The following is a 10,580-nucleotide window of genomic DNA, read 5'->3' as shown; positions in this document are numbered from 1 at the left end:
TGAGGACACCTTTAGATTGAGAGTGAGGGGATGGAGAACTATTTATCATGCTACTGGAAGCCAAAAGAAAGCTGGAGTAGCCACACTTATATCAGACAAACTAGACTTTAAATTAAAGGCTGTAACAAGAGATGAAGAAGGGCATTATATAATAATTACAGGGTCTATCCATCAGGAAGAGCTAACAATTATAAATGTCTATGCACCGAATACCGGAGCCCCCAGATATATAAAACAATTACTCATAAACATAAGCAACCTTATTAATCAGAATGTGGTCATTGCAGGGGACTTTAACACCCCAGTTACAGAAATGGATAGATCATCTAGACACACAGTCAATAAAGAAACAAGGGCCCTGAATGATACATTGGATCAGATGGACTTGACAGATATATTTAGAACTCTGCATCCCAAAGCAACAGAATATACTTTCTTCTCAAGTGCACATGGAACATTCTCCAAGATAGATCATACACTGGGTCACAAAACAGCCCTTCATAAGTTTACAAGAATTGAAATTATACCATGCATACTTTCAGACCACAATGCTATGAAGCTTGAAATCAACCACAGGAAAAAGTCTGGAAAACCTCCAAAAGCATGGAGGTTAAAGAACACCCTACTAACGAATGAGTGGGTCAACCAGGCAATTAGAGAAGAAATTAAAAAGTATATGGAAACAAACGAAAATGAAAATACAACAATCCAAACGCTTTGGGATGCAGCGAAGGGAGTCCTGAGAGGAAAATACATTGCAATCCAGGCCTATCTCAAGAAACAAGAAAAATCCCAAATACAAAATCTAACCACACACCTAAAGGAAATAGAAGCAGAACAGCAAAGGCAGCCTAAACCCAGCAGAAGAAGAGAAATAATAAAGATCAGAGCAGAAATAAACAATATAGAATCTAAAAAAACTGTAGAGCAGATCAACGAAACCAAGAGTTGGTTTTTTGAAAAAATAAACAAAATTGACAAACCTCTAGCCAGGCTTCTCAAAAAGAAAAGGGAGATGACCCAAATAGATAAAATCATGAATGAAAATGGAATGATTACAACCAATCCCTCAGAGATACAAACAATTATCAGGGAATACTATGAAAAATTATATGCCAACAAACTGGACAACCTGGAAGAAATGGACAAATTCCTAAACACCCACACTCTTCCAAAACTCAATCAGGAGGAAAGAGAAAGCTTGAACAGACCCATAACCAGCGAAGAAATTGAATCGGTTATCAAAAATCTCCCAACAAATAAGAGTCCAGGACCAGATGGCTTCCCAGGGGAGTTCTACCAGACGTTTAAAGCAGAGATAATACCTATCCTTCTCAAGCTATTCCAAGAAATAGAAAGGGAAGGAAAACTTCCAGACTCATTCTATGAAGCCAGTATTACTTTGATTCCTAAACCAGACAGAGACCCAGTAAAAAAAGACAACTACAGGCCAATATCCCTGATGAATATGGATGCAAAAATTCTCAATAAGATACTAGCAAATCGAATTCAACAGCATATAAAAAGAATTATTCACCATGATCAAGTGGGATTCATTCCTGGGATGCAGGGCTGGTTCAACATTCGCAAATCAATCAACATGATACATCACATTAACAAAAAAAAAGAGAAGAACCATATGATCCTGTCAATCGATGCAGAAAAGGCCTTTGACAAAATCCAGCACCCTTTCTTAATAAAAACCCTTGAGAAAGTCGGGATAGAAGGAACATACTTAAAGATCATAAAAGCCATTTATGAAAAGCCCACAGCTAACATCATCCTCAACGGGGAAAAACTGAGAGCTTTTTCCCTGAGATCAGGAACACGACAGGGATGCTCACTCTCACCACTGTTGTTTAACATAGTGCTGGAAGTTCTAGCTTCAGCAATCAGACAACAAAAGGAAATCAAAGGCATCCAAATTGGCAAAGATGAAGTCAAGCTTTCGCTTTTTGCAGATGACATGATATTATACATGGAAAATCCGATAGACTCCACCAAAAGTCTGCTAGAACTGATACATGAATTCAGCAAAGTTGCAGGATACAAAATCAATGTACAGAAATCAGTTACATTCTTATACACTAACAATGAAGCAACAGAAAGACAAATAAACAAACTGATCCCATTCACAATTGCACCAAGAAGCATAAAATACCTAGGAATAAATCTAACCAAAGATGTAAAAGATCTGTATGCTGAAAACTATAGAAACCTTATGAAAGTAATTGAAGAAGATATAAAGAAATGGAAAGACATTCCCTGCTCATGGATTGGAAGAATAAATATTGTCAAAATGTCAATACTACCCAAAGCTATCTACACATTCAATGCAATCCCAATCAAAATTGCACCAGCATTCTTCTCGAAACTAGAACAAGCAATCCTAAAATTCATATGGAACCACAAAAGGCCCCGAATAGCCAAAGTAATTTTGAAGAAGAAGACCAAAGCAGGAGGCATCACAATCCCAGACTTTAGCCTCTACTACAAAGCTGTCATCATCAAGACAGCATGGTATTGGCACAAAAACAGACACATAGACCAATGGAATAGAATAGAAACCCCAGAACTGGACCCACAAACGTATGGCCAACTCATCTTTGACAAAGCAGGAAAGTTGAACATCCAATGGAAAAAAGACAGTCTCTTTAACAAATGGTGCTGGGAGAACTGGACAGCAACATGCAGAAGGTTGAAACTAGACCACTTTCTCACACCATTCACAAAAATAAACTCAAAATGGATAAAGGACCTGAATGTGAGACAGGAAACCATCAAAACCTTAGAGGAGAAAGCAGGAAAAGACCTCTCTGACCTCAGCCGTAGCAATCTCTTACTCGATACATCCCCAAAGGCAAGGGAATTAAAAGCGAAAGTGAATTACTGGGACCTTATGAAGATAAAAAGCTTCTGCACAGCAAAGGAAACAACCAACAAAACTAAAAGGCAACCAACGGAATGGGAAAAGATATTTGCAAATGACATATCGGACAAAGGGCTAGTATCCAAAATCTATAAAGAGCTCACCAAACTCCACACCCGAAAAACAAATAACCCAGTGAAGAAATGGGCAGAAAACATGAATAGACACTTCTCTAAAGAAGACATCCGGATGGCCAACAGGCACATGAAAAGATGTTCAACGTCGCTCCTTATCAGGGAAATACAAATCAAAACCACACTCAGATATCACCTCACGCCAGTCAGAGTGGCCAAAATGAAGAAATCAGGAGACTATAGATGCTGGAGAGGATGTGGAGAAACAGGAACCCTCTTGCACTGTTGGTGGGAATGCAAAGTGGTGCAGCCACTCTGGAAAACAGTGTGGAGGTTCCTCAAAAAATTAAAAATAGACCTACCCTATGACCCAGCAATAGCACTGCTAGGAATTTACCCAAGGGATACAGGAGTACTGATGCATAGGGGCACTTGTACCCCAATGTTTATAGCAGCACTCTCAACAATAGCCAAATTATGGAAAGAGCCTAAATGTCCATCAACTGATGAATGGATAAAGAAATTGTGGTTTATATACACAATGGAATACTACGTGGCAATGAGAAAAAATGAAATATGGCCTTTTGTAGCAACGTGGATGGAACTGGAGAGTGTGATGATAAGTGAAATAAGTCATACAGAGAAAGACAGATACCATATGGTTTCACTCTTATGTGGATCCTGAGAAACGTAACAGAAACCCATGGGGGAGGGGAAGGAAAAAAAAAAAAAAAGAGGTTAGAGTGGGAGAGAGCCAAAGCATAAGAGACTGTAAAAACTGAGAACAAACTGAGGGTTGATGGGGGGTGGGAGGGAGGGTAAGGTGGGTGATGGGTATTGAGGAGGGCACCTTTTGGGATGAGCACTGGGTGTTGCATGGAAACCAATTTGACAGTAAATTTCATATATTAAAATAAATAAATAAATAAATAAATAAATAAATAAATAAATAAATAATATAATACTAAGAAGTTGTTGAAGCTCCCTTCTGTTGCCTCCCCTTAGAGGTGGCAGTGTGACCATGAGACATGGAGGTGGCAGCATGCTCAAGGGCCAAAGAGGTGATAGAAAAACTGAAACTGAAATAGCAGCAGTGAGGCTGGGGTCTTGAGGACATGGCTGGTATGGTTGGAAGAGTGGTTAAATACACGTGAAAATGAACATGTCAGTAAATATTTTGAGTTGAGAGAAGGGATTTACATATATATAGAAAGGTACGGTGTTTGAAAATTCTTAGGTCAGTGTGTTAGATGCTGGATGGGAATTGAGAGTATTGGTATGTTGGTGGAAACTCATTTTTTAAAACACACACATATACACATATACACATATACACATACATAGGTAGATTTAAAAGCACATCATATGTGTATGTATGTACATATAAGATATTTTTCCTAGCTCTCTCTGCTGAGTGGATCTAGCAACAATACCACCCCAGTAACAATGAGCACGTTAAATACCAAGATCTTCAATTCTAAAAACACCATCTTTTGCTAAGAGAAATCAGGCCTTCTTAGAGAAACAGCTAAATTTCAGGGCTGGGGAAAGAAAGTATAAAGTGGGCCTGGAATAGTTATGCCAGAAAAAAAAGCCCCTAAAAGAAAAATGCAAGCATGTCAAGTGACACAGATATCAGTTGAAAGTGGCTGTCATAAACCAAATATGAGAAAATTTCAGCACCAAAGTAATGAAAGTGAGATATGTAAAACCCACTGAAAAAACAAGAATATATGCATTTATGCTGGTATAAATGAATGAGTGAGAAAGAAGGAGCACAATGGTTAATTTTATGTGTCAACTGGACTGGGTCACAGGGTACTTAGATATTTGGCCAACAATTATTTTGGGTGCATCTGTGAGGGTGTTTCTGGATGAAATTAATATTTGAATTGGTAGACTGAGGACGGCAGATTGTTCTACCTAATGTGGATGGGCCTCATCCACTCCACTGGAGGCCTGACTGAAAAACCAAAAGGACTTGGACTAGAACTTAGACCACTAGCAATTCTGATTCTCAGGCCTTTAGATTCAGGCTGGAATTACACTATGAGCTCTCTTGAGTCTCCAAGCTTACCAAATGCAGACCGTGGGACTTCTCAGCCTCTGTAACAACATAAGACAATTCCCATGATCTGTGTGTCTGTGTGTGTGTGTGTGTGTGTGTGTGTGTGCGCGTGTGTGTGTGTCTTGCATCCTATTGGTTCTGTTTCTCTGGAGAACACAGACTAGAACTAAAATTTAAAAAAAAAAATTAATGTTTATTCTTATTTTTGAGAGACAGAGAGACTCAGAAAGCATAAGCTGGAGAGGGGCAGAGAGAGAGGGAGACAGAGGATCTAAAGTAGGCTCTGTGCTGAGAGCAGAGAGCCCAAGGCAGGGCTCAAACTCATGAACCATGAGATCATGACCTGAGCCGAAGTCGGATGCTCAACCTACTGAGCCACCCAGGCAGCCCAGACTAGAACAAAATTTTAAGGGCAATTTTTTCTGGATTGGTTCTAGGCTTTCCAGAATTGCATCTCTAACCTGATTAAATTTAGAAACACTAATGACTCTATTTCCAGAAGTAAAGATGGCACCGATAGTCCATGATACAATCTGGCAACACAGATATACAAATTATCTCTATTGGATACTTCAATCAACCATTTATAAGAAGCAAGGAGATGGGGCACCTGGGTGGTTCAGTAAGTTGAATGACAGACTTCAGCTCAGGTCATGATCTCATAGTCTGTGAGTTCAAGCCCTGCATCAGGCTCTGCGCTGATAGCACAGAGCCTGGAGCCTGCTTCAGATTCTGTGTCTCCCTTCTGCCCCTCCCTCACTTGTGCTCTTTCTCTCTCTCTCTCTCAAAAATAAATAAACATTTAAAAAAAGCAAGGAGTTGGGAGACTGTGCATATGATACTTTTGAACATTTTTGGAAAACTAACAAATATATTGAGATTACTGTTGCTCCTAATTAGCTGGACAAATAGTGAAAGAAAAGGATGAACTCAGAGATTGGAATTCACAGCTCAAGCATAAAAACGTGAAAGCTTCTATGGGTGCCCTGAAAGATATCCCTATCTCCTATAGTTTCAGGACTGAGATTACTGAAAATTAAAGACAAAATCTCATCCTGGGTCTGGCTAAATTATAGTACAATTCAGTACAATTTGAACTCCAACTCTCACAGGGTGTTTACTGTTAAAGTGAGGACACCTGATGGGGAAATAATGGGTTCCTGTAAGTTGGAATAAAGCTATGTGGGAAGATTCTGTTGAAATTAGTGACATTGAGCCCCTAAAGTCTGATGAGTCTTCTTTGGCAGTGAAAGCGGCCTCTCTACCCCCTTAAGTAGAAGCAGCCTCCTTACTCCCAGTGGAAATAGTCTCACCACACTCAATAGAAATGGCCTCCCCATCCCAGTAGCAGTGGCTTCCCCACTCCCAAGTGGTAGCAGCAGCCTCTCCACTCACTGCATCCCACCCTATTCTGTGAGGATTAACCCTGCATTGCCTGAGGAAACTGTAATGGCCTTCTCTGATGTACTTGTCATACAAGCAATGCTGATTCTCCTCATGACCCACTCCCACAAACCCTCCTTTCTTTAGTTTTTAAAAAACTTTTTTCAGAGATAGAGCGAGAGAGAGAGACAGCATGAGTGGGGGAAGGGCAGAGAGAGAGGGAGACACAGAATTGAAAGCAAGCTCTAGGCTCTGACCTGTCAGCACAAGCCCGATGTGGGGCTTGAACTCATGAGGTGCGAGATCATGACCTGAGCAGAAGTCAGATGCTTAACTGACTGAGCCACTCAGAGGCCCCACCCTCTTTGGTTTTTGACCTATAACTAGACTCCTTGCAGCAGACCCCTAAAGGTGAGGTATGAGGTATAACTCATAAGGAAGTGTACTACATTCCAAAAGAACTACTTAAGCTTCCTAACTTATACAGACAGAAATCTGTGGAATATGTGTGTAAAACAATATTGAGGGTGTGGAAAGAGCATAAATTTGGGTTAGGCTGAATTTACTTAAGTAATTTCACTAAGCAGAGGTTCTGCATTTAATGCTGTACTTTGGGGAGTGAAGAAGGACTCTCATAGTTTGGTTGGTTGGCTGAAACATGGACTAAAAGGCGGCCAGCCTATGGTGAATAAATTGGAAATGTCAGACCTGCCTTGGTTTAATGGAAAGGGATTAAAGGCTTAGAAATATTGGAATGTTGGAGTAAATTTGTCTTTTAAGACCTACTCACTCACAATGGAAGGGTTTAAAAGGCATGCCTTTCACCACTACTGTGAGAAATAAATTGGTAAGAAGAATCCTGGCATCCTTGAAGAACTCTATGACAGCTCTTCTCTATAGGTCAGACCTTACAGTGGTAACTGTTGTCACTGAATTGGGAAACCTAAATGCAGTGGGAGTAACTGGGTTACAGGGAGGCAGGGGCCAAGTGGTAGCACTCAATCACCAAAGGCAAGGGTGACATGGTTATGGTAATAGATGACAGAATCAAAGCAGCAATTAGAACAGTCTGACTCATGTAAACCAATGGCATTTTGTATCTGATTGTGGTGTTCCTAAAAGTGGAAGAGATATGAAAATGACTAAATTCTTACTTGATTGTATAAACAGAAAAATTCTAGGTCAAGTGAACAAAAGTTTAACCGGAACAAAAACAAAGAGTCACAGTCCCTCAATCAATTCCCAGACTCGAGCCAGTTAACCACCCAAAACCCCTTGAATGAAGAGGAGGCCTGATAAAAATTTATACCATTAACAGTTCTCCCATCCCTTTCCAAAGGGACCTATAACTTTTATCAGGATAAATCCCTGGGGAAAAGTAAATAATCAAACCTTTCTGGGACTACTAGACATTGGCTCTGAACTGATATGAATTCCAGGAAACCTAAATGTCATTGTAGTTCACTAGTCAAACCAAACCATGTAGATACTAAGTGATCAGTGAAATATTAGCTCAGGTCCAAATCTGAGTGTGCCCAGTGGGTTCCCAAACCCATCCTGTGGTCAACTCCGCGGGTTCTAGAACACATAATTGGAATAGACACACTGTGTGCTCCACTAGCAGGATTCCCACATTAGTTCTCTGACCTGTGGAGTTAGAGCTTTTATGGCAGGAAAGACTAAGGGAAGTCTCTAGAACCGACTCTAACCAGGAAAATAGTAAACCAAAAATAATACCACATTCCTTGAGGGACTGCAGAAATTAGTGCCACCATCAATACCTTAAAAGATGTAGAGGTAGTGATTCCCACCACATCCTTATTCAGCTCATCTGTCTGGTCTACATAGAAGAAGGATGGATCTTGGAGAATGACCATGGATTATCATAATTTTAGCCAGGTGATGATTCCAATTGCAGCTGTTGTATCAGATGTGGTTTCATTGCTTGAGCAAATTAACATATCCTTTTACTTGGCATACGAATGCTTTTTTTTCTCCATACAAGTCAATAAGGACCACCAGAAGAAGTTTGCTTTCTGCTGGCAAGGACAGCAATACACCCTCACTGTCTTACCTAAGGGGATTATCAACCTCCAGCCCTGTGTCATAATTCAGTTTGCAGAGATCTTGATTGCCTTTCCCTTCCACAAGATTATCACACTGGTTTGTTACACTGATGACCTTAGGCTGACTGGATCTAGTCAGCAAGAAGTAGCAGCTGCTTTAGATTTATTGGTAAGACATTTGCATAACAGAGAGAAGGAAATAAATCCAACAATAATTCAGGGGTTCTACCTCAGTGAAATTTCTAAGAGTCTAAAGGACATGGTAAAGGACATTTCAAGATATCCTTTCTAAATTGAAGGATGAGTTGTTGCACCTAGCCCCTCCTACAACCCAAAAAGAGGCACACACCAATTGTGCCTCTTTGGATTTTGGAAGCAACATGTTCCTCATTGGAGTGTATTACTTCAGCCCATTTACTGAGTGAACCGAAAAGCTGCTAATTTTGATGTTAATTGTGATTAGTAGAGAAAGCTCTATAACAGGTCAGGCTGCAATGCCAGCTACTCTGCCACTTGAGCCCATGATCCTGCAAATCCAATGGTGCTTGAGGTGTCAGTGACAGATACAGATACTGTTTGGAGCCTTTGGCAGGTCCGTATAGGTGAAATACACTATAGGCCCTTAGGATTTTGGAGCAAAGTCCTACCATTCTCCACAGAAAACTACTATCCTTTTGAGAAAGTAGTAGAGACTGAATGCCTAGTCATGTGGGCCATCAAATTACTATGCAACTTGGGTTATGAACTTGGTGTTATCTGAATCACCAAGACATAAATTTGAGCATACACAGAAGCATTACATCATCAAATGGAAGTAGTATATATGTGATATGGCTCAAGGAGGCCTTGAAGGCACAAATAAGTTAAATGAATAAGTGGCTCAAATGTTCATGCTCCCATTCCTGCTACACTGACTTCACTAACCCAACCTGTACCTATGACCTCATTCAATCCTTACATTCAGTTAACAGAAGAGAAGACTTGGGCCTGGTTTGCAGATGATTCTGCATGACATACAGGTACCATCAAAAGTGAACAGCTGTAGCATTATAGTCCATTTCTGGGATATTGCCTGAAGGATAGTGGTGAAATGAAATCTTCCCAGGGGGCAGAACTTTGAGCAGAGCACTTGGTTGTTCACTCTGCTTGGAAAGAGAAATGGTTAGGTATATAATTATATACTGATTCATGGGCTGTAGGCAATGATTTGACTCGAAGGCCAGGGACTTGAAAGAACATGGTTACAAAATTGGTAACAAAGAAATTTAGGGAAGATATATGTGGAAAGACCCTCTGAATAGGGAAAAAAACATGAAGACATATTTATGTCCCATGTGAATGCTCACCTAAGAGTGACCATAGCTGAGGAGGATTTTTAGCAATGAAGTGCATAGGATGACTCATTCCATGGCTACCAGTCAGCCTCTTTCCCCAGCTACTCCTGTCATCACTCTATGTAGGCTCAAGAACAAAGTGGCCATGGTGGTAGGGATGGAGGTTATGCACGGACTTAGCAACGTGGACTTCCACTTACCAAGGTCAACCTCACCATAGCCACAGCTGAGTGTCCAATCTGGCAGCATCAACAACCAACACCAAGTTTCCCCTATGGCACTATTCCCTGGAGTAATCAGCCAGCTACTAGGTGGCAGTTGATTACACTGGACCACTTTCATCATGAAAAGGGAGCATTTTGTTCTTATGTGAATTGACATTCACTCTGGATATGGATTTGCCTTCCTTGTATGCAATGATTCTGCCAAAACTACCACCTGTGGACTTACAGAATGCCTTATTTGCCATCATGGTATTCCACATAGCAAGCTTCTGATCAAAGAACTCACTTCAAAGAAAAATAAGTGTGCCAATAGGCCCATGTTCATGGAATTCACTGTCCTTACCATCTTTCTCACTATTCTGAACAGCTGTTTTGATAGAATGGTGAAATGGCTTTTTGAAGACTCAGTTACAACACCAGACAATACTTGCAGGGCCGGGGCAAGGTTCTCCAGAAGGATACACACACACACACACACACACACACACACACACACACACAC

The 10,580-nt window shown here is 40.5% G+C and overlaps 1 pseudogene; it reads left to right on the top strand.

Moving 5' to 3' along the window:
• The first annotated feature begins 4,024 nt into the window (after positions 1-4,024).
• Positions 4,025-9,264, top strand: LOC125916928 (uncharacterized; annotated as a pseudogene).
• Positions 9,265-10,580: the final 1,316 nt, after the last annotated feature.

The sequence above is a fragment of the Panthera uncia genome, unplaced genomic scaffold (genome assembly GCF_023721935.1).
Source record: "Panthera uncia isolate 11264 unplaced genomic scaffold, Puncia_PCG_1.0 HiC_scaffold_1322, whole genome shotgun sequence".
Classification (NCBI taxonomy): domain Eukaryota; kingdom Metazoa; phylum Chordata; class Mammalia; order Carnivora; family Felidae; genus Panthera; species Panthera uncia.
The sequence above is the reverse complement of the archived record's forward strand: the minus strand, read 5'-3'. Positions and strand labels throughout refer to the sequence as shown.